The sequence below is a fragment of the Sturnus vulgaris genome, chromosome 2, assembly GCF_052056855.1.
Source record: "Sturnus vulgaris isolate bStuVul1 chromosome 2, bStuVul1.hap1, whole genome shotgun sequence".
In the NCBI taxonomy this organism is placed as follows: domain Eukaryota; kingdom Metazoa; phylum Chordata; class Aves; order Passeriformes; family Sturnidae; genus Sturnus; species Sturnus vulgaris.
The window spans coordinates 51,170,463-51,195,533 of record NC_142244.1 but is presented as its reverse complement, the minus strand read 5'-3'; the positions used below and the strand labels follow the sequence as shown (position 1 = coordinate 51,195,533).

The following is a 25,071-nucleotide window of genomic DNA, read 5'->3' as shown; positions in this document are numbered from 1 at the left end:
GACAGTACAGAGAAAAAGCAGTATTTGATTAAATACTCAAAATAGTCTAAGAGCACAATAAATAAAGTAACCTCTTACACTGCTGTCTATTGGGTATACATTTCTTTATTCATTTGTTTAGAGTACAAGTAGTGATGAAAATTGACTATTTCTTCAAAAGAGCATTCTGAAAACTTAACAAATACAAAGTTATATTTTAGTATGCAGCTAGATGTTTCCTCTCTTTGCTTTATCTTCCTGTTTGCAGTTAGATTTCTTTACTACATACTTTTCCTGAGTCTCGCTAAATAAATATTCATGCTCAAGACAGGGATGAGAGGAGGTACATATTTGACTGATATCCCAGAAGAATGAGATTTTGGCTGTGAAAATGTGATTAGACTGATTTCTGCCCATCCAGAAAAAAATGTATTTATAAATCAAAAGTTACTATATAATTTGGTTGCAGGTATTCAATGGAAAAACAATTCTCATTGTCAGTTATATATTTCCATTTATATTTTAAAAACTATTGATTCTGAGGGATGAGGAGGATATCCCTCTGTGCTTCATTATTCCAAGTGACACATGAAAAATTATGTTTTTCCATGGACTTTCATAAAGTTTCTTCCAGAGAAGACTCTTTTCCTCCAGCGCTCAGCTGTTAATCCATTTTTTTTACTGAAAGAGATGCTATAGCAGAAGATGAAAAAAGTGCCTGTGAGCATGTTAATCATGGAGTGATTGATGCTGCCATTACAAGGAAAGGTTAGACAACATCCTCAGCAGTTTTCACCACTATTTACAACACAGTGCCAGTCATCCAAACTAAGAATTGATCAATGCACAGCCTTCAAATTAATTCAATAAGAGTCCTCTGAACGTAATGGCAAGTCTGATAGCATCCATCTATTTTTATTTCCCCTCTCTCTTTCAGCACATTGCTGAAGTCTGAAGACATCTGAAACTTATGAGATTTTAGAAAGAGATAAAGTTATTAGAGAGCATCCAAAGGAGGGCAATGAGGATGGTGGAGGGTCCGGAGAAGAAACCACCTGAGGAGCTGCTGAGGTCACTTGGTCTGTTCAGCCTGGAGAAGATGAGACCTCACTGCAGTCTGCAACTTCCTCAAGAGGGGAAGAGAAGGGGCAGGCACTGATTTCTTCTCTGTGGTGGCAGTGACAGGGCCTGAGGGAATGGCCTAAAGCTGTGTCAGGGGAGGTTTAGGATGGATATTAGAAAAAGGTTCTTGGGTATTAGAACAGCTCCCCAGGGAAGTGGTCACAGCACCAGCCTGACAGAGTTCAAAAAATGTTTGGACAACTCTCTCAGGTACATGATGTGACTCTTGGGGATGGTCCTGTGCTGGGCCAGGAGCTGGACTCAGTGATGTGTCCCTTCAAACTTGACATATTCTGTGACTCATGGTCAGACTAAGAAAGACAACTTCTTGCTCTGGCTCCCTGCAGACATCCTTTCTCATACTGGCATCAGCCACTAAAAAACCCACCTAAGAAAGTACACAAAGGCAAAATAACAAACCAGGAAAAAATTTAAATTATCACCTCTACAATTTCTTCTGTAAAATAGTTTCACAGAACTCTTGCATGCTGCACTGCCAACATGACTTCATGCATTTTTACTGGAAAAGATGTGAATTCTGGAATGTGTGTACACTGCTAATGGAAGCACTATTGTGATGTGAATCTAAAAAGACCAAGTTTTTAAAACTTCTGTGAATGCACTTGCCTTCATAAATTATTTGAAGCAAAGAGCAAGCAACTACTTCTACACAATACTTTCTTAAATAATCGGTTTGATTTCCATATATCTTTTTTCTTGTCAGCTGTAAAAAAATCACAACTGAATACTAAGAAAAAAAACCAAAGAAATTATCATTCTAGTAAGATTACCTTCTTTTAAGTCCTGGATTGCATTGTTTATTTCCTTTATGCTAATTTATTCAATAATTAGAAGGATCAGTATTAACTTATCAGTATTTTAATTCCTCTAAGTGATTTAACTGAGATAACTAAGCACTACTGCTTTTTTTTAGAAAGTATAACAAAACTGTTCTGCAGCAATGTAGATCTTAAGTATACCTGGGCAGTAAATGTCCCTTTGCATCTCCATTACTGATTTTATTCATATCAATGTAGTTGATATGAAGCAATAAACATACCAATGACCAGAATTTTACCTGTTGCATTTCTTTCCAATATTAAACACATCATTTTCTAGTTAGCTGAAGACAAGCCTCCTTGTTCTCTAGTCCATCTTTTCAGGTTAGTCCAACTACTTTCTTGAATAATATTTTTAAAACTAAACCAGCCAAGCTGCTACCTGACAAGTAATCTTTTGTGGTCATTTAAATGACGGTAACTGAGTACTACTGTGATCTGAAAATGCTTTCCTTGGCTTTTCAAACCTGTTGTGAGAAGCTCTCCTTCCATAAACAAACACTAACAGAATTACCAATGTACTGCTTCACTAAAGGCTTACTGGAATCACAAACTCATTAGTTGTTTTTCACTTGCAGTTTCAACCCCGCCAATCAATGCACAATTACTCAGTGTACATACTTCAGTGGTGCCTAAAGTGGGTCATGGTCATGTCAAGCACTCAGAGATCATGTAGGGTGAAGACCACAGAGCCAGCTGCAGTTTATATCCCTTTCACCTTATTGTGGACAATGAGTCAACAATACAGCAATGAATTGCAAAGAAAGAGCTGCCAATCAGTCTTGTATATAAGATACTTAAAATAAACTGAAAGAGAATCAGGTACGTTCTCAACAACTATATGCAACAACACACTCAATTCAGGTACTTAGTTTGCATGACCAGAAGGACAGTATTTAACATAGCTCTCATGTGCTATGAAGCTTAAATGTTATCAGACCACATCCCTATCTTTAGCATGTACCCTAACTTCAGCAGGTTTCCTGCTGTTACTCTTTGAGCAGATCCCAACGAGTTTCCCTTTCTTCCAGTCATGCAACCAGCACGCAGTGTTTATGCCTCCAATCTCTTCTGAGACAGAAGCTGACCCTTGCAAACCCTTCTGCCTCCTGTGTGGTTACATGTGAGCAGACTTGGTTGTATCTACTGGTAAGCTCCCTTGCAACAATGCAGGACAGCCTTGCAAAATAAAAGGATTTATACAAGGATGTGGGGGGAAAAGAACCAAAGTAAAGCTTTCATGTGCATCCATGGCTACCAAAGTACATCCAAGTGCATCCGAGTGCTCCCAAATTTGGGGCCTCCTGTGTAGCTTTTCTTTCTAGCTGACAATCTCCTCTTCAACTTTAACTCTGATCCAGGGGTTCACCATCCTGTTCCTGGCACCATAAGGAAATGCCAGTCATTAATATTCCGTTAAATCTTCAAAGAAATTCTCTTCATGGTTCCCAGTAATTGCCCCGTTTCAGGCCAGATATAATTACTATCCTCAAGGTTTCACCTTCCCCATTTAACAGGAGAACTTAAGTCCTCTGTCCACTCAATCACGGTGCAAAGAATAGGAAAAATGTTTTCCAAACATATTTAGCAAAACTAATCTCCATATTCTGCACCAGCTAATAGGAATCTTTCTTGGGGAAAGGCCTAATTTGATTTTGCATTGTAGATTATGATGTCTTACCTACAAAGTTTAAAGCAAAGAAGCACTGCTAACTCTTCTTTTTCTTATTTACTACTATGCACTATCCATTAAGGCAGAAACACTACTCCTCTTAACTTTCACAGCAGAACATACAAATCCCATTATCAGACAAAATTTCATAGGCCACATTGGCTTTTCAGTACTCACTACTCCTCACAATAAATCCCACAACATACTGCAGCCTTAAAAATCCCTTTTGCAATTCTATTTGTCATCCACGAGGTGTAAGAATCACACAGAGAGAGAGAGGCCAAAGACAAGCTTCGGCATCGGGGCCTCCTCATTTGTATGCAGCAGACCAGATTCCCACCAGTTTGTACCTAAACGTCAGTCCTAATACATAGTTATCACAATAAGATAGCCAAGGTGATTTATCCTAATCATGAAGGAAAAATATTACTGTGTTTCATGAGCAAAAAGACACTTCTCTTGAAACAGCTGAAACTATAAACATATATAATTTTTCAGCTGTTCTTTCATTTCAACAAGTTATGTGTTGCTGCTAAGAGAACACCAGTACTTGGAAAAAAGGTTATTTGGATACAGTCTCCTAGAAAAACAGAATTTTTAGCAGCGCAATTTCTTGTTTGCTGCCAATCAGGAAATATCCAGAAAATCTTTTTGAAACTGAGGGTTGCAAATTATGCTTATGAGCACTGTTAGACACAACTTCTAGATTCCAAATTTTCACTGAACAAACGGCCAAACTAACCCATAAAATTAATTCATTTTGCCATATCCTCATAAATATTTACCTGGTCATTACCAAAAGTTTGAAGTCAGTGGGAAGAAATATTTTTTCTCTGTACTGACCCCTCTCCTGGAGCATAGAGACATGGAAACACACCTCAGGAAAATATATCTCTAACTATTAACTCAACCATTGTCATCAAAACTCAAATAATTTTAATGAAAACCCCAAAGGAATTTTAAAAAATAAAATTAAAAAGCCTCCCTGCCAACTACTAAAATTGAGAATAATTAGGAACTTTGAATAACATTTTCCAGTATCACAGGAGCTGTAGATCAGTGTAGTATTCAGGATCACATAGGTCCAAAACCACAATGTGAATTTTAAAGAAAGATCATATTTTATCTGATAGCAAGGGGCTTCAAACCCTCTGTCTCCTTCAAGAGTGTGGCTCCCAGCAAGGAGGAAAACTTTCCCAAGAGAAGACAGCTTGGCTGAATTCACCAGAGAGCTTCTGTGACCTCACACAAACTTACCAACAACAGAACAGGCAACCAGCACTTCTTGTCTCTCATCACCATGACCTTCATCTGTCCCCTTCCCCTCCTAGAGCCAAAATTGCCTTATTTGAGCTAATCAAAGGATTTTTTTAGGCTGGAAAATACCTTTAATATCATCAAGTCCTACCATTAACCCAGTTTTGCCAAATCCATCACTAAACCATATCACCAAATACCACTTTACACACCTTTTAGATGCCTCCAGGAATGGTGACTCCACCACCTCCTCAGGCTGTTGCAATGCTTGGTCTTGGTTATTCATTGCTCACATCTTCATTTTACCTTTATAAAAACTAGCTCAATTGGGAGCAAAGGCAATTCCCTTGAATCCAGTCTATAAGCTGTCCCCTTTGCCATTGCCTTTTGTTGAGCAGCCATTCTGATTTTTAATGCAATCTTACAAAAAAGCATTTGCATGGATTTTTTTCATATTTTTAACAGTAGTACAGTCATTGAAATCCATGGTAAAAGAAATCAGTGTTCCAGACTCCCAAAGGCCATCATGATTCGCATGCAAACTATGTCTGTCTATTTCACTAGTATTTCCTAAGAATAGTTACTATCTGCCAATTTACACACAAATCCATCACCGACGGGGAGGTCATATGCCAACAGTGTATTTCTCTGCTGTCTTTAATTTAGATTTATAATAGTATTTTTTTTCACAGATAAATACAAGTTGGCAAAATGCTGGTCATACTACAAGGAGTTTAATTTTCCTTAGGGGGAAGTAGATGCCAAATTGTGATAGTACGCCAGGAGGCCATAAAAACGAAATTATAAGTCCACAGATATTCTATGGTAAATTGACTAAATTTTTTTTTTCCCTGCCAGGGGGATTATAGCTGAATTGCTGCATCTGCAATATCCAAAGTCCTTTGCTGCTACAAAATTATTTTCTACTTGGGTCCAACCTTTATGGTAGTTGACTTCCCAGTCACAGAAAGTCATACATTATTTACAAATCTTTGAGTATAAGTCTGTTATGAATACATTAACTGTTCTCTTGCCTTCAGAACTCATTAGCAAAAGGAACAAGTCTTCTAATGCTATTTTCCACTATATACCCCCTGCATATGCTGAACCTGCTGTGCCACTCAAAAGTGGTGTATTTCCAATGTTAGCCTTATTTTAAACAGTGAATTGAAAAAAACAAATTGACTACAGGGAAAAAAAATCTTTAAAAATACCCCCAAAGCATGTTGACCCAGTAGGTAGATATCTAGATATGCAGATAGATATGCATCTTTGTGAACTCTGATATATAAATATAAATCCCCGCCTAGATGCAGGGATTTACTGTCGAAACACTGCAGACTTTTTAGCCTTGCTTCTAAGGAAATGGAGGATTACAAAATCACGTTGTATGGCATTTGTCAATCCTTCATTCCTTAGCCACCCTTGAACCTCTTGGCCAGTTTTAAGTAATTTTGACAGCTGGGCTCAGGGAAGAAAGAGGTCTCAGAGGCAGAAGTCCTGACAGGTCTCGTGAAAATTAGAGGCTGGGTAGGTACAGAAGACAGAGAGGAGTTTTTTGCCCACCCTGGGAAGCAACAGCCTGTCCCCACACACCTAACTCACATCAGCCACAGCCTGGGCTGATGTTTACCCAGCAGGCTGGGAAAATAGAGCAAACATGGCATGCTGCAGGAGCTGAGAGGGATTAGAGGACAGAGGACACAAACCCAAGTTCTCCCACTGAGGCTGCTTGGTTTTTCATAACAACTCTTTTCACAGACAACATTGGTGAGTAGAAAATTTGTGTTTTAATTTATAAGGCAAACATATATAATTATGAAATAGTATACTTTGCCAGGCTGGTTATATGAAAAAGGCAGAGTCTGGTCATATGGGGCCAAATAGTATAAACTGGAGTCATTCCACCAAATTCAGTGGAAAAATGGCATTCTGCCCTGGAAAAGATCATAGACCTCATGGAAACCAAGGAACACTGGTGAAAAGTGAGACCAAGTTGGGATGGGGGCCTCCTTTCCCTGCAGATCCCAACTGCACAACTCTCATGGTTTGTTCATGAGCAGGCAGGATACTCTCCCTTCCTGGGCTCAGCAGCAACTCTTTCAAATCCCTTGTCAGAGAGAGAGGCCACTGTCATGTTATATTGGAGCAATTTAGCAACATCGGAGCAGCTCTATGGGAATTCTTAATTGTTGTACTTTGGCTCTGCCTTTGTGTTTTGCTGTGGATTGCATAGATAGGCAACCTCTTATAACTGAAAGCACGTTTTACATATATATATATATATACACATTTCTCCTCAATGGTAAATTCAGTCTTATGCACTGAGAGAGCAGACTGCAGTGCTTTGCTTTTAGCTGGTTAAGCAGTCTGAAGTGATCCAAGAAAGACAAGTCAAGGAAAATAGAACATTATTTCACTCTTCAATCAGTTTGCCTAGCTACAAGGCTCCTGCCAAACAAAAATGTAATATCTCTGCTAAAATTAGGACATTAGTTGTAATTACCAGGCACACAAAAATCTTAAAATTCTGGAGCAGAACTGATAATGTTGCTATGGAAATAAGCTTAATTACTACAGACCAGCTAACAAACTTCTCAATGTTGCTATCTTTACAAGCTACCTACACTCCTGAAAATTTGTGGTTTCTTCCTCCCCCAAATGGGACTAAATATCTCTAGTGTTAACAGTAATTAAATTCAGACATTCCAAGTCTGAGGCTATTCTGAGAATTGCTTGACAGAGGCTAAGGCAAGAGAAACACAAAGCGCAGTGCTTCAGTGTAACCATTCCAAACAGTCGAAACCACATTTTTATCAATGTACTAATTCAAACACACCAGGCAATGCAAATTTCCCCTGTACATAACAATGAATGTATGCGTGCTCATCCCACTCGGTTTTTTCCCCCCTCACACAGGAGGAAAATTTATGAGGAGAGCCAGGCGGCAGAGGCTTTTCCTGCACTCCCCAGACTTTGGTTACAAATTACTCCTTACGAATACAGAACTGTGCACATGGAGACACACATGCATATGAACATGAATACATGCATGTGAGCGTATGCACACAAGAAAAAGAACATTCAGGAGGCGTTTTGCTTTCCCACAGCAGGAAGCCCCACGCTGGAGCTCAGGCGCTGAGCAGGGCAGGGGAAGGGCAGCAGGGCTGGTGCTGCAGCCTGACCATGACTCCACATGCTGCACGCTGCAGGGCAAGGGGCTCAGAGGGGATAAGGGCTGGCCATGGAAGGGGCAGAACACAGGGGCTGAGACAGAGCTGGCTCTGCAGGTCTTGCATACCCCAGTAAGAACATCTCTGCTCCCTGCCCTTTTCTGAAGGGACTTTCATTCACTCACTGGGTGTGCCTATTCATCCTGCTCGAAAGATAGCCAAGCCTAAACCTTAAGCCCAGCTGGGGCAGCAACACATGAAAAACATGACCCACAACAGGCTACCAGCCCACAAAATGCAGATGGTCAAAGTGAACTCCACAAATGCTCACTGGCTGAAAAGCCTTCCTTTCCAGCAAATTTTCTGCAAATTTTCACTGACAGAAAAAGAACTCAAATCTATCAGATAATTTATACACCATGAATAATTTAAGCAGTTTTAATAAACAGCTGAAATCAGAAAACCCACAAGGAGAACATTTTAAAGTGTTCCTTGTTGGTGGCTTGCAATACAAACTTGCTTACATCCAATCTGACAAATGTCACTCTGCTGACTTTAGTTTAATTACTTCTAATTTTACCAGTCTGAAAACAAAACAATTTGTTTCATTTCCCAAAGGATAAAACTACTGCTCAGTTCAGAAACATTAGCTTTTTAAAAGATTCTGTTTATATTATTTTCCAAAGATTTTCTTAAATCTATTTAAAATCAATGCATGCTTGCCAAATTGTAGACAGTAATAATTCAGAGATAATTGGTCTCAGAATAACTTTACCAAAAATTGAAGCAAAAATGCCTCTGAAATTCTGACACTCTAAAACCACATTTAAACCATAGAAAACATTTTCAAATTGGTTCAGATTTGACGAAACACATTTGCTAGTTACTACATAGTTTTTCCTTGGTGAAACCATCAAAGGTACATCAGTTCTTGGATTCACAGAATTTAAGCTCAGAGGAATGAACCAATTATCTGGTGTGACCTCTGTATATGAGGAGTTATTAAATTTCATTCATTAACTCCTTTATTGAGCCATAGAAGTGGTGACTTACTTCCAGTTGGAATTTCAATGGTATCAGCTTTCAGCTATTAGTCCTTGACAGTCCTTTCTTCACCAGCCTTTTACTGTCACTATCCCTTTATGGCCGAGTTTATACAGGACATCAAGTCACCTCTCAGGCTTTCTTTGAGGTGTTCAGTGCCTGTAACTGTGTTTTCTTATTTCCATGGTTCCTTTCTGCACCTTCTTCAGTTTTTGATGTTCTTTTTAAAACAAGGATATAAATTCTTCAAAGAAAGGCAGAAGACATCTATTTCTTCTACCCTGTGGTTTGTACACTCAGAGACTAAAATGAGCATTTGGCTATAACCTCACTAGAATGCTTCATCTTTCCAGCATATATTTGAAGAGAGCAAAAGCAGCATCCCATGGAACTTGTTTTTGTAGCCAGGTGGATTGCTTCAGGCTAACTGGCCTCATTAAACATAAGCAATGCCTCTTCCTCTAGCTTAGGCTTCCTAAAGGATACTCGGTCTCTATCTGATCCAGAGGATAAGTTCTGCTGGAGCCAATGTTGGGTATCCCATACAGACATGAGATCTGTATGATACAAAACAGACTCTGAAAATACATCTGCAAAGTTTAACTTCCTACTGTTTTTATCAGCACAATTGTTGACATCAGTGCAAAAAGCAAGTGCTGCTAAAAGAGTCCAGCAGTGTCAGCAGCCACCTGCACTGGGGTGCTTCTCAGCAGCAAATCCCCTCATTTGGTCCAGAGAAGCAGCATGCACTCCATGTGAAAGGAAGAAACACAGCTGACGTGCTCTTCCTTACTTCAGCTGCTGCTCCTGGAGCCAGTGCTCAGGTCACACACAGCGCCCTGCACATTGCTGCCTAAGGGGAGATGACCAGGAAAAAGACGGATGGTGCACCAGCACATCAAGTGCCAGAAGAGGCAGAAGGCAGGTTTAAACTGCACTGGGTGTGATGCAGAAATCTTAAGCTTAACTGTTCATACGTCTGGACTCTCCTCAGACACCTACTAGCTTATTACTTGTTAGCTTATTTCTTATTACTGTGCTAATGCAGCTCTACATCCTGCGGGACTGGCTATGGTGGCTGCGGCAGCAGCTACGGGAAAGCCCAGCCCTCTCACAGGTCTCACAGGAAATGTGCCCCAGTAAATAAAGGGCAGGAAAATCTATCCCTGAGGGAAGCAAATACCACCTGATCTCCCCCATAGGGCCAGCTGGCAGAAAGAAAGTCTGTAGTGAGTCCTCCAAATGTTTCCATTCACATGGCTGTAAGGTGAAGAGGAGCCAGACACTTTTCTCAGCAGTCACTAATACAACTGAGCCAAGCAATGAGTCCCTGCCAGCTTCTGAGACACATGTAAAGCAATCCCCACAGTCTGCAGATGCACAGGGAAGTTTTGGCCCAGGTGCATGACATGCACACCAGCTCTGGGGACAGGGCACAGGTGACAAGGCTGCAGCTGGTCAGGAAGAGACATGCTGGCCATGTTCCATCCACAGCAGCAGCCAAACTGCCCCATGCCACAGTCCTCAGTCTTTTGCAGAATAAACTCTGCCAGCACAAGTAAGGGCACCCCCAACCCACACACCAATTAATTCTGAGTAAACCCCTCCAGCAAGCAGCATGTGATGTGCCTTCCCAGCAAGAAATCAGTCAGGTTTGAGCCCTGTATGTCTCTTTCAGATTTGTTTCTGCTAACACTGCCAGCCAGCCCTCAACTGTTCAGAGACCTCCCCTCAGCCCCTGTTCCCACAGGAGCAGCAGCCACCCAGGCTCTGCATTCAGGCTAGGAGTCCTTGCCCTCTCTGGAGGTGCAGCAGCTCCACCTGCTCCCTCCCCCTTAAAACAGATCTGTAACTCTTAGCTCCCCACCACGCTGCCTTCTGGGCCATGGCACCATTCCCTGTGCTTCCCTAGGGCAGTCCCTGGGGACAGCACAGCTGCTTGCACAGTGCCTCTCCCACGAGTGGCATCTCTGCTTTCCCTGGGCACTCTCCTCCAACATACTTGTGCTTTCCCAGGGAAAAAAACCCAGTGCTGCAGTGAGGCAACTGTGAAGTAACAGAAGGAATACAGGGTGGAAAGGGGATGGGGGGAGTAAAACTGTGTCTTTAACCTTATTCTTGACTTGTGTTTGGCTTTGACTGCTCCACTATGCAACTTTAATAGAATTTCCCTGCAGTGGGGTTACATGGATCTGTGCAAGAACCTGCAGCATCAGCAGACTTGGAGAGAAGGATGGAGCATCCCTGCTTGGAGACTTTTCCACAGAAAACTTTCCAGGGCCCTGACATCCCCACTGAGATGACAGGGCACCAATCTTCAAAGGCTCTTCTGAACTCCCTATATGGAGCTCAGTTTATTTGCTTTAAGGACATTCATCCCCCTACGGCCAACAGGGAGCACAAGGGATCAAGCTGCTACAAGAAAAAGGTCTGCTTGCCATGACCTTGCATCCCCTGAAGTTGTTGGAAAGCTTTCTGAGACAGCTTGGAGCAGTGCACTGGATCAGGCGGCTAATTATAAAACTTGACTGACTTTGCAAGCATACCTGACTCCCATGGAGACTGACAGCAGGGCTCGGAGGATTTGTGCTGTGTACAAACATCAGCTGGTTTTCAAATGATCATTCATACCATTTCCCCAAAATTTGTAGCACACTGAACCTCTTGCTGTGCAAACATGATCAGGCCATTAGGTTTAAAGTTCCATATGATTCCCACCTTCCCAGGAAAGTACCTTAAAAATCGCTTAAAGTACTAACATTTATTTTTCCTCTTTCCTCTCTCAAAAATATTGTTTAGTGAATCTGTAAAATCTCTAAAATCAGGTTGTCATCTTTGGACATAGGCCATGTTTGTAATTTCTCATCTAGAAAGGCAAATGTTTCACTAAGTTTTGGCCACCTAAATCCAGGAAACTGTATAATGAAAACTATTTTACAATCTCATCTATGGTTGCTGCCTCCTATATACTTTATAGTTGATGTATTTATAATACAAGGGGGATGTAAAATATGTTCACCTACATAGTAGTTAGTCAAAAAAGGACCAGCCTAGCATAAGCCCACAGCAGATTTTAGCTTCTGCCTGTTCCAGAGAATAATAGCTGGCTGTCTGGCTCTGCAAGTAATTGATGCACACACAAAACACAGAGACCTGTGCAAAACGAGTGGTCTGATTCTCTAAGAAAATGTGGGCATTCCCTTAGGCTAATTTTTTCCCTCTATCTACTTGCAAAGGCAGTACTGAGCAGAATATGTGGTATTGGGAACTATTACATTCTGAATGACTGATATAATTGCATTTGAATCTTACCATGACCTCTGCATATCCCCAAATCCAAGGCAAATTTAACCGAATGGGCTGCTATTCCATTCATCCACAAAGATGCTTCCCAGATGAATTTGCAAGTCTTTTAAAGTGAGCATCATTTCATGATTCCCTGGTTGCCACCTAGTTCAGACTCATCACAGCACTTTCATTACTGCCCAGTCAAACAGCAGATAGTGTTTGCAAATGTTGTTGATGGTATTGCAATACCCTATATTAAGAAGAGTCAAATGCAATATGCCAGAACTCACCCCAGCCTGACAAATAATACTAGCTAACTGTAGCAAAATTGACATGCCATCTAAGTGCAAAGTACTTTCAAAAATGTCTTATTTAGTCATTCAGTGCAGTGGCTCAGAAGTAGCAATCAGCAGTAGGATACTTACCAGCTCAGACTCTGGTCGCTGAGTTGGGAGCTATGGACTTGGCTGAGGAGCCTGCATGAGCAGCACAGAGCACTGCTGCTCAGAAATGGAGCAGCTGCCTTGGAAAGGGAAGAGACAGAGCCGAGATGGAGATGGAAGCATGCCCTACCTGGCCTGGACCCACAGCCCCTGGAGGCAGTGGAGCTGGAGCAGGGAGAATGGGCATTTGATCAATTTTGACTAATGGTGGTACAGAACCTGAGCTGTTACAGGATGAAATTAAGGGCTCTCCACAGCCACTCAGAAATCCAGGATGGACATACAGGCACCTGTGCCCAAAGCACACGTGCAGCCACTCCTGAGTGCTGTGGTGGCAACAGCTTTCTGGGAACTGAGGCCATGTAAGACCAGCTGTGAGCACTCAGGGTGCCCTGAACAACAAAGTAGAAGAGGATGATATGCCTGGGTAAACCAAGACACATGGAGCACTTGATTAAGTCTAGCCCCTACAACTCTTTCCTTCTTTATAATGCATAGAGAGTGCTCAAATAGCAGGCTTCTGCATTTTGTTTAAATTCAGCCCCTGTCTGCAGTATTTATTTGAAAGACCCTCTTGATGAGTGAGGAACAAGGAGAGTGATGGCAATCCTAACAGCGACCTCTGCTTGAGGGAAAGAAATCATTTTGATCAGATGGGTTAAAACTGTTTTTCAGCAGTGTTAACCTCTATCTTGTAGGGATGCCATATAAATAGCTGGAAGAAAAGATATGCTTATTAATGATCAAAACTTTCCAGGCTTTCAATTAAGGAATGAAAGAAAATGCTAGCTAGTCACATCTATGTCCTCTGCAAGATTCCAAAGAGGGGACAAATGATAGAACATTTCTGATGTTTTTTGGATAAAGAAATTCAGAACAAGAAAACTAAGACTCTTTCAAGTGACTTTGACTACTCCTGATGAAACAAAAACAAGTACAAGTAAAGCTTGAAGGATTTCTGCATATGCACCCTACATTTTCTATTTTGCTTCTGGAGTTGCCTCAAAGAGTTTTTTTGGTCTTTTTGCAAAGTTCAGAAATACAAATAAAGAACGAAATCAGGAAGAAATCTAACAACTGTTGTAAACAATTTTTTCAAAACCAGATCACAAACTACATCACTGGATCGCTGCTTTCATTACAAATGCTTCACTCCAGGAGCTCACACCTTTTCATTATTCAAACAAGAGCTAAGTTGCTAGAAGAGGATGGATGTCCAATGCACATTTTGTTTTCTTCACACACTTTTTTTTCCAGAAGCTTCTCTGATACAGCAGATACAGACCCAGAGTTACAAGAGCAGATTCACATCTCCATTCCTCCTCTCCACCTTGCAGGGTCTCCTGAGACCCTCAGCACAGGGATCCTGCATTCTCTGCTTTGCACAGAGCCCCTCCTTCAGGACCCTTAGGTACCACCACAGTAAATGAGCAGAACAGTCGCTGTCATCCCTTCAATTACTCAGGACAAGACCTTTTACCCTTCCAGGATGTAAATTACTGCTGTCAAGTGGCTACAATGGCACTCAGCTCCACATGAAGAAGTGCTATAGAAATGTTAATCAATTCTGATCAATACCAGATCCTGTGTCCGAAATGAGCTGCTGGCAGCAAAACGGCAGCAGCAGAGCTGAGGTTCTCCAGCAAACACTTAGAGTACAAAGGGAAAACCACTGGCCCCAAAACATCCCTCACATTTAAAAGCAGGCTGGCAGGAGTGATACTGAGGAGCTCTGGCATAGCAGGTACAAACCTGAACCAGCTGGCAAAGATAATGGGTTCTGATTTCCAATGCTATCCACACAATTATTTTCATTAAATAGAATCCCATGTCAGGTTTTGCAACCTGTGCTCCTATGGTGTCCCCTGTACTGCTGGGACCCTCAGCATCGGCCCCAAGGCAGCTTCTCCCATGGCAACCCATTCCAAACCCACGGAAAACAGACCATGTGGTACCTAGGTGGGTTTGAACCCCTGAAAGCACCAACGGATGTTTCATTTCAAAAAGGGGAGAAGACAGGCTGAGAAAAAGTTTCATTACTGGAGGAAATGTGATGTGGCCCAAAACTAAATGACAGAAATACATAGCCAATTAGATATATATTTTAAAAATAAGTATTGCTAGCAGAACAAGCCCAAACAGAATTCAGGGAGAAACACAGAGCAAGCAGACACTCGCAATACATTCATTCCACACAGTACACTGATGGACAATAAACCTGTCTGAACCAATACAACAAATTGGATGTGGCTTCCTGCATCTTTCATGGACCACCAGCTGCCATCTGTATGTTTCCATATTCATCTATCATTATCTCATACTTATAATTGTCACAAGCTTCATGAGAACACCCCTCACACTGATCCCAGTCTCTCTTCCACATTAAAATCAATGTCAAAATCAGAGTCCCAATGGATTGAGTCTTTGTTATCTCTAATTCTGGGGACAGAACCCTTTTTTTTGACACATATGTTAAGAAGCAAATGACTTTGATACTAAAATGTTCAAGAAATAATATTTTACTGTAGTATTTGGGAGAATAAAATATTTTTAATAGCACCAGAATATTGCTTGATTTTGCCTTTTACTTGTATTTTTTATATAATAATTACCTTGTTCTAACCTCCCCAAAATCATAAACAAAACTATATTCTTTTATTTTGAACCCGCAGGGGTATCTTGGTGCAGTTTCAAAATATTTTTGAATGTTTTATAAAATTAAAAAGTCATCCAAACTTAAGAGATGTGAGTTTGGCCCATCAACATTTTCAGAGGGGAAAAAAAATAAAAGAAGAAATAATAAGAAAAAAAAAATAAACCAAACCTCACACCAGAAATATGTTGGTCAGCTCCTGAGAATATGTGCTTTTAAGGAGTCCCAGCTGGGGTAGCAGGAGGCATGAAATATTGAATGCTTTTACAATAAAATAAACTTAATGATCTTTCTATGCATTCATATAAAAAGATCTTCGATTTTTTGCCTTTCTTACGTCAAAGACAGGGATAAATAGACAAATTTGGATTATTTCCAAGTCGACCCTGAAATTTCAGTTCATAGCTATGTAATATAGTAGGATGCTCTAATATCAGAAATCTTTAACAAGTCAGTATTAGCTGTGAAGTGTTACTAATTCTGAATTCCTGGTGGTTTGCCACTTCAAATTAGGTACCAGGTAAGATCAGATGAGGAGTGGCTTTTTTTCATTGTTTGCTCATTCTTGTGCATTTATGAAAGTAATTTTCCAGTTCTCTAAAAGATCCCAGGTAAAACACTGTGGAAGTTGAACATACAAAGTATTACAGTAAAATACAAAGATACATACTATTGTATCTTCTGATAAATAGATCTCTTATTAATTGTGCATCCCAAACAGAAATTAATGCAAATCAATTTTCTTCTGTAAGATATAATTTCATTCATTCCAGTGACCTGAACCACAAAAATAATCATCAATATTTTACACTGACACTCAGACATCCATTACAGGCTCCCATCCAGGCACTCTTCTTCCAAGCAAGGAGCTCAGCTCTTCTGAATCAATTAATCTCTGTTTGCTTACGTGTTTCCCCATCTATAACAGCACTGATTTAGTAAATCCTTTCTAAAACTAAATTTCAACATTAAACATAGAACTTCGACATGTGAGCTGACAATTCGTCAGTGACATATGGATATCCCCCAGCTACAGGAAACAGGAATTTATTCAGCTCAGGTTTATTGCTGGAAGTGTTTCCCCAGCACACAGGCTGCTTAGCTCTGCTGAAGTATATGGTGTGCACTTTACATCTCAATAATAACATGTACTCCAAAAACCAAAGAGTTCCAGTTCCTGGCTCTGGCCGGTACTACACACCTCACACAGATCAGTGAGCCTGGTCACTTTCTGAACAAAACATTTGCAGCAAAAACCTCAAGACATGCTGATTTGAAAGCAACCTTTCCACCCTTGTGTATAAAACACATTGAACTAACAAGAAGAGGTCTAACACAGACATCAAACTACTTTTGTTGCTCTTACCCCAGGGCAAAGGTGGGCATAGCCCAAAATAAGGACTCGGCACTCTGCTGACCTGAAGTAGGAGGTGAGGACTCAGCTGATTCGCTGTAATAAGTTCAGCTCACTAATTTTCCCTGAACATAAAGGAGATGGGCATGACCATTTTTGGGGGGGAAAAATGTCCCCAAGGAGCAACAACAAATTGCTGAATGTTATGTTCATGTTTTTCTTAAAGGACTTTGCTCCAGGAGGCACAATAAGAGTGATAAGATACGACAAATAAGAGTGAAAGCTTTCACAAAAAAGACATAAGTTTCTGTCCTCCCTGTCTGCAGAGGTAACCTCCCAAGAGCTCAGAAGACCTCTTGTTTCAGCATGTCACCATCCTAAAAATAAAATTGTGATAACCACAGCTTAGCTTAAAAATTAGATTTTTATGAATTTTTAATACCACACTTTGCATCAGAGTTGGATTCACTCTCTCTTTGGGTGTCTGTTAATTATATTTTTGATTTCTTCACCATGAGCACTAGACCTTTGGCTTTTATCTTCAGTGAAAGTTGTGACACTGGTGTCTGAGTCTGTAGGAGGGATCACATCAAAATCTGCAGGACATGCAGAAAACTGCAAAGTCTACTCACGTTCTACTTGCCCTGGTGGAAAAAGGTAAAGTGTCATAGCCATTCATTTACACAAGTAAGCTCTCAGCTGGCTTTTTTCATTTATTTATTTTAAAAAAGCAGATTAGGTCAAAATTTGTGAAGGTCAAGAATTTTTAGACTATTTCTTTAGCTCATCCAACACCAAAATCTGAAAGGAAATGCTAAATTCTCATTACCCCTAGAACCAGGTTTCCATTTAGTTAGAATTTATATTATCCATTTCAAATATACACACCACAGCTTGATTTGATACTACCCAGTCACAAATCCCAACTTCACATTAAAATACCTCACCAATAACTCTTCAGAAAGTCAAATATATTGATCCACTCCAATTACCTTTAAGAAAATGCTTGTGCTTTAATTTGTAACAAAAGTTCAAATTTTCTACTCTGGCAAAAGAATCCGAAGTATTACAAGGCTTTAACAAAGTCCCTGTAATTCTGTGCAGAAAAATGTTTTAGAGCAGTTCCCTTGGTTTAGAAGTCCTTGATATGACCTGGAGTAGCAAGTACTGACATCCAAGTGCCGTCTAAGTGGAATTAATTAATTAAACACCAATGTTTAAGAGGAGTATGATCCGAGAAGTCCTGACCAGCCCAGGTGTGGGCAACAGCACACCCTGCAACATTCGTGTTTCTACTAAACATTTTCTTGAGTGCTCATAATCTTGTCCTCTTGAGCATCGAGAAACGAGGCTCTTCATGCATTTACCTTTCTCCCACAGTGGGGACACACAGTTCTGTGTCTAAAGGACTGGCAGTTCTCTCAGTCATTTAGGGCCTTATTTAAGCCCTAAGTCTTGATTGGCTGTATTTGTTCAGATCTTAACATCCTTACTATGCTCAGGACAAGCTTTAGGAATTGCTATGGTTTATGGTTTTCTTACGTGAGCTATGCCAGCCCTTGAGTCAAGCCCTAAGGGGAAACTGTTTTCCAAACTAAGACTCTCTTAAATCTAGTTGCAGCAGCTCTAAAAACCTTAGATCCTCTATGGAAAGGCATGTGTACCTTAATCTTCTCATGGGATCTGCTCTGCAGTCAGTATATCATAAAGCACATGGAGGAGAAGAGCCCTACATGCAGCCCCTCCACAAAGCATCATTGTGGGGCTCATCATCCCAGCCAAGTCACTGCCAAATATCTCCTTGCTCCTTCTGGATTCCCTGTGGGGTGACACTTGCCAAGAGTGCCCTGAGAAAGTCAAACCTACACCCCATACATACCTCACAGCCACTAAGGGGTCTCCACAGGCACAGAACCCAAAACCCTGTTCTGGTTGGGGAAATAAGGACATGGGAACAACCAGCTGCACACCCTGGAAAGCAAATTCTTCAGCCAGTTTTTGCCAGTGCTGCTTCTATTCGCAGAGTCCCTTACTCTGAAACAGGAATTCCCTAAGAGGAAACCACTGGAGCAGCCCAGGCAGGTCCAAGCACTGCAGCCTCTTCTTTCTATGGTGGTAAAGGATACAGTCCACTTAACATGCAGCTTTTTCTTTTGCTTTATCATAGGAGAGGTTTTACTGCCTTATATTTCTTATATAAGCCACGTCTCTTCAGCACAGGCAGACACAAAAAACCCACGATGGGGCATTTCAAATTCCTCCACTTACATGCTCTACTCTGAGCACAGTGGACTGTTACTGAAAATCCTCCTGGCAAACAATGCAGGATCAAAGAAAAGAGTGGAATTCTGTGTGACTTATTACTAAAAAATGAATGGTGAGGCTAAACAACAGCTTAAGAAATTATGTAAGGTGTAAGTATACATTCAAAACAATCCCTTTTAAGCAAATCCCAGAGCACTCCATATAACAGCTTTTAAATGGAATATAATAACTGCTATGCTATTCAATTGTCTTAATATAAGCCCAACAAAAAAGTAAGATAAACCTTCTCAATCTTTTCAAACCAACATGGACATAGAAAATAAATCTTAAATGGCAATAATTTTAAACCATATACCAAAAAGAGCCAAAACAAAACCAAACAAACCCCAAAAAATCCACAAAAATTTTTACCGATTATGGAAGATCTGAGATGGTTTCTGCTGTAGGCCTACAAACCAATTGCCAAAAATTATTAGGACCAAACTCCTCTCCACTGAAGAATACATGGAAGAACCAAACCCAGCCTGCCCTTTGTTCACACCACACACACAGTACTCCTCTCTGGGAAGTGATGCTTACCAGTCCAAGCAGGACTACAGACCTCCTTCAACAGTGTCCTCATAAAACAGACTTTCTTTTGCAGCTGTGTGGGCTAAAGAGAAAACTGAGCAGGTCTTTCTTCAAGCAGCAATAGCAGTCAAAGGCTGCCAGTTCATCCAGCAGCCACCACCACTGATCTCACCCAGCTCAGCTGCTTAACAGAACCAAGATGCAGAGTGCACATGTGTCCTGTGCACGCAGAAAATGTTTCCTTGGTAATTAGCAGCAGAGCCTCCTACCTAGGGAGGCACTAAACTGCACTCATCATGAAAAATTAAACATCACTGATTGAAACAGAAGCATTTGTTTTCAGTGTCAGGCTTTGGCACTATAACAGGAGGCTACAGACCCGGTATCAAATAGTGATTGCAAGAGACAATGGAGGGAAACTAGTCAGAAACCCCAGCTTAGCATGCAGAGTGTTACACTGGTGACAAGTCAAGGATTTTGTTCTCAGATCTGTTTGTGAGAAGCAGTTCTGTACATTCAGCACAGGAATCAGAAGGGAATAGCAATTACAGAGAGCTGCCGCAGCTGAGCTTTTTACACCATCACACCAGTGCAGCCCATTTCCCAGCAGGATGCTCCCATTGGGAAAACCTGATATCTGCTTGCCATTACTGTTCTTCCCACAGCAGTTCAAGCAGTAGCATGTTTCTGAGCAAAACTGTAATGATTCAATAGAGAAATGTTCCACCCATAGAGGGACAAGACGTTACCTCACCAGAGCCAGCAGCTTTAGTGGATTTATTGCACGTTATCCCACAGTGGTTATTTTTCCTCCCAGTTTTAATTTTGCAGCACATAGTGGTTCCTTGGTACAAGAACAATTTGCATTACCAAGCAGAGACTCATTTTGAAGCACACTTACAACAGCATCCAAATGCCATGCTGTAAACAGGGCTGGGAATGGCACATCAGGTTTTGGTCTTGTTATTAAATCTTAATACTTCCTGAGGGTTGTGTAGTCTTAATTGTATCTCCTGTCTTTACCACAGGTCTGCACATAGTGTCATTTCAGTTCAAATCAGATGTAAAACCACACAGATTTATCTGATATGTTCCCCATCAAAGTTTTTGAATCCCATTTTCTCTGGAAACCTCTGAGGAGAAGATAAGACGCAATACAGAGAAAAATTAAAAACACATTGCTGCGGTTTTGTATTGGTATAAAAAGTGAAACACCGGGGAAGAAGAGAATGTAAAGTGCTTGCTGTTCTCCCAAAAACACCAAAGGATGTTTTTTGGCAGCTAACACTCAAATTTCAGTTTGCTTCCTCACAGTCCCTCCAAATGCACTGCCTTTTTTTTTTTTCTTTTTCCTTTGTTATTCTTTAATTTCTCTATGGAGATATGGTAGGGCACCACTATGTAGATGGTGTTTTAAAAAAATCATTTTAGGAAAACACTCTGTGCCACATTTATTCAGTCTTACAGTGGAAAGCAGGTTACTGATGCTGCTTTGCTATGTCAGCCTGTAACTCCAAGTTCTGTATTTAGAAGTACCAAGCAAGCACTTGAAGACACTGTATGTGCATAATTGGAAATAGAGCTTCTGAACTTCCTTGGATTCTTTGTAGCTCTTTGTTTATGTTTGCAGTCCACCCTATGATCTGCATCCTATTTTATATACACAGCTTTTGTGATGGTCTTTTTGTTTTCCTTGTGCTTCTTTCTCCTTTTTAATTATTCAGTGTCAGAATTAATAAACAGCTTAGAAAATGATAATGTCACAGCTTAGCACAGAATGCAGCAATTACTAAAGTAGGATGCAGGACAGCTAAAGGTACATTCCCCAGTGGCAATAAAGCTGATCCTCTTCCAGCTGGAATACAAAGCAAAAATATCCCATTGACTGCAATAAGAGCCAGTGGGCTTAAAACATTCTCATGATCTTACAAATTAAGACAACCTACTTTTCATGAACAGAGACAGAACTTGTAGTCTAAGCATCATTTAAGAGCCAAAAAGTGCACAATATGCTCAAAGGGATTAAATTTACTTTAAAAAAGCAATTTGCAGATCTCATGAAAAATGTTATAACATTTTGATCCAAATATGTGTGCAATCAAAACTACAAGAACTTGCTAATCTCTCCCCTTCACTCAACTTGTCCTATAATGAAATACCTTGGGGAAGAAAACAGGCCATAGGATATAACTTTTGTGGTTTTTTAATTCTTTGAAGTACTTGATCTGAGCATAAGCAGAGAGGTTAATAGGTGCTTTGGAGATTGAAGGGCAACTTGGGCTTAGCTTTATCAACTGGATTTGAGGAAATCACTGAAATCTGATTGAAGAAAGATATACTTATCCACCATAGTTTCTGCTTACATGCAAGAATGCAATAATAATGCTTAGCAAAGCATTCATGGAGCTCTGAAAACATCTAGGACAATCCAAAAAATCCAGATACACCATTTGTAGAGGCAGAAAGAAGCAAACGAAGGTAAAAATTGTCACCGTGGCTCCTCACAGCCTCTCTAGTCTGCATGCAGAGATGACCCTGAGATGTTCCTTCTTGCCCTCCTCAAATCTCTTTTCACTCCAACTGCTTTCAGCCATTCATCAGAGAAGCAGGATGGGGGACATTTTCAAAAGAAGAGTCCCAATCTCAGCTTGGGGACACGGACCTGCTGCAGGGGAGCAAAGCCCAGACAGTGTGGGTCCAAAACTACATTTTCTTCCCAGGGACATCAGAAGCAGCACACGTTAACTGTGCATGTGAGAAAACCACTTTTTCTGAGGGATCAATGGCACATTAAGTACTATATGAACTTGAAGAACTACAGTTCAGCAAAATAGGAACTTCTTAACAACTGTAATCCTCTCCAGCTGAATTCCTGTCAACTACATTCAGTGTATACCTCTGCCAGCAGAAATCAAAATTTCCTTCTTGAAACAGGCCAGGCACTTTAGGCCCAACTGAAAATAAAATTTTCTCATCTCAACTACTTACTATGTTTAATCTCTTGGGACATATATCTTCTGCTGTCTTGTCATCTCCAAACAAGCCCTCATTTTTAGTTGCTCATAGGCAGACTGTCAAGTGCTGTAGCTTTATACAAACATGCAGTAAGAAATGGACACCACCTCAGAAAGTTCAAGCAGGATGAGTTAAAAAGGAAGAGCGGGGAAAATCCAAAGTCATGTGGAAGACACAGAGCAGGAAAAATCTTTGTCCCAGGTCATCGGACAGATAAGTAAGAGAGATACACTGATGACCTCCTGATGCTCAGTTTAGTGCTCTGTTAATAGAAACTCATCACTTTAAGCACTTCATCCTTCTGCTATAAAAAACAAGCACCTTATGTGGTTGAGGAGAGAGTAGGCTGCATGTTCACTTTAAGAAATCTGGAGTTTCAAACACAAAGATGCACTACAACGTAAATCCCCAGGGCATCTGTGAAAACCTGTGCTCTTTGTGGCTGGGAAAGGCTTCACAGAAAGACATACATTGGGTATATGCAAAAGCATTTTCTGAGACAACAAAATGTATATCCTGTTTTAACTGAGAAAACACAGAATCAGAGTTAAAGAGGAAATTATTTTAATCTATCCTGTGGCAGACAAATTAAATACAGAAGCATTAATCCTTGAAGGCATATACATGTTTGATTAGGCAAAGTGTATTGATTGGCAAAAAATTAATTCCAACATCAAAACCTGTATTGATTGCTGTCCCTCTGCTTACCCAGTTTAACTAACGTGGCCTAAGAGACTCGTATGTAGTGAGCCTGGCTCTGAGAAGGGACAGTTCCCTTTTCCTTTTCTGCTCTTTCCTCCTCTTTTAACAGGACTCTATGGTGGTACTCTTCTACCCCCACATACTGTGGCTCCCCACCCACTTTGCCTGTGCTTAATTCCACTTCTATCTCCATTTTCCACCAGCAGGAGCTAAAGCTGAACACTGGGATGGGTGTTAGATGTGGGTACACGTGGCAGCTGACTGTGCTCACAGGCCATCCACTGCCCTTCCCCAAGCCTTCAGTGCCAGCAGGGTTTCAGAGGCACTTGTGCCAGGAAAAAAACAAGGTTTTTGGCTGCTCCCTTCCCAAGAGCCTTGAATGAACAATGCCATAAACTAGTGTCATGCTCAGTCTGGCACTTTACTAAGTCAGACTTAGTAAATCCTTATCCAGTATCAAGAGACATTGCAAGATGACAACTTGAACCTCTTCTCCTTCCTAGCACTACTGTTTATGTATTTTCAGATAATTTCCACAGATGTGAGTGTTTACATTTGTCCTATAGATAGAAAGCATGTCCTTACAGATAGAAAGCATAATATTTCTAGTTCCCCAGCTGAAAGCTCTTTGCTCTTAGCAGAGCTTGCAATGCCTTCAAATTCAACTGATTTTTGTATTCACAAGCCAGACTTAACAGGAATTCCTGTGGGAACACAATGGACATTACATCCCAATTTAAAGTACGACCATCTATCATTACCATTGATTCCACTTTAGATATGTCTGATATTACTTGGGCCCAAGAAAATTTATTTGGTGTGGTAGGCAAGAGTAGGAGGCAATGATAGAAGGTGTTCCTGCCTATGAGTTGGAACTATCTGGTCTTTAGGGTTCCTTCCAACACAAATCAGTTTATGTTTCTATAAACTATATCAATGTAAGGTCAAAATTAATGTCACCTTTAAAAGTCACTTCTATATTCTATGATTTTCCTTTATTGAACCACATGTACATTCCTAATGAGTCCATTACCTTCGTGATAACTTATGATTTTGCTCTTAAGGGAATTTAACTATTACTTTACTACAGTCAGGATTTAATACTATCTAATGACATATGCCAGCATAATTATTTTAAATCATTGCAATACTGCCCTTCTCAAATAGAAGACAATTCCAAAATTCTCATGACTGCTAAACAAATTTTCAATGATGTAGTAAAGGTGTAGGTGATTCCCTATTTCATAAATCCTGTCCCTCATACCTGCAGAGCATCTCTAGCTGCTTCTTGCTCTCTCACGAGTGTAGCTCTTTATTTAGTGTTTCATTTATCAACTATCCATGCACATTTATCAGTTATCCATGCACCCTGTTGGGGGCTTTCCCAGCACAGATGAAATGCATAGATGAACAAGGAAGTGTGGGAGAGACAAATCAGCTACAACGAAAGAGTTGAAATGCAAAATCTCACTGCATTCTTTTCTGGGCTACTCAGAATAAATGTGAATGATCTATATACTGTGCATACACATGAACTTATCAGTTGGGTTAGAAAGGTTATATCTACAGTGGCCCAGCTCCAGTTCAAAGGCAGTTCAAATAGACCCCTCACAAAAAGAATCTCAGCCCTGCCTATTCACATTAAAACAGAGCAATTATTCTTTATGATTTGCTGTTCCATAGTTCATGATTCTC

General features: G+C 40.6%; 1 protein-coding gene across 3 annotated transcripts in view; it reads right to left on the bottom strand.

Annotated features, from left to right (window-relative positions):
• The window catches only part of MTUS2 (microtubule associated scaffold protein 2), a 254,278-nt gene that overhangs the window by 204,592 nt on the left and 24,615 nt on the right, over window positions 1-25,071 (bottom strand). The gene's annotated exons all lie outside the window — the stretch shown is intronic.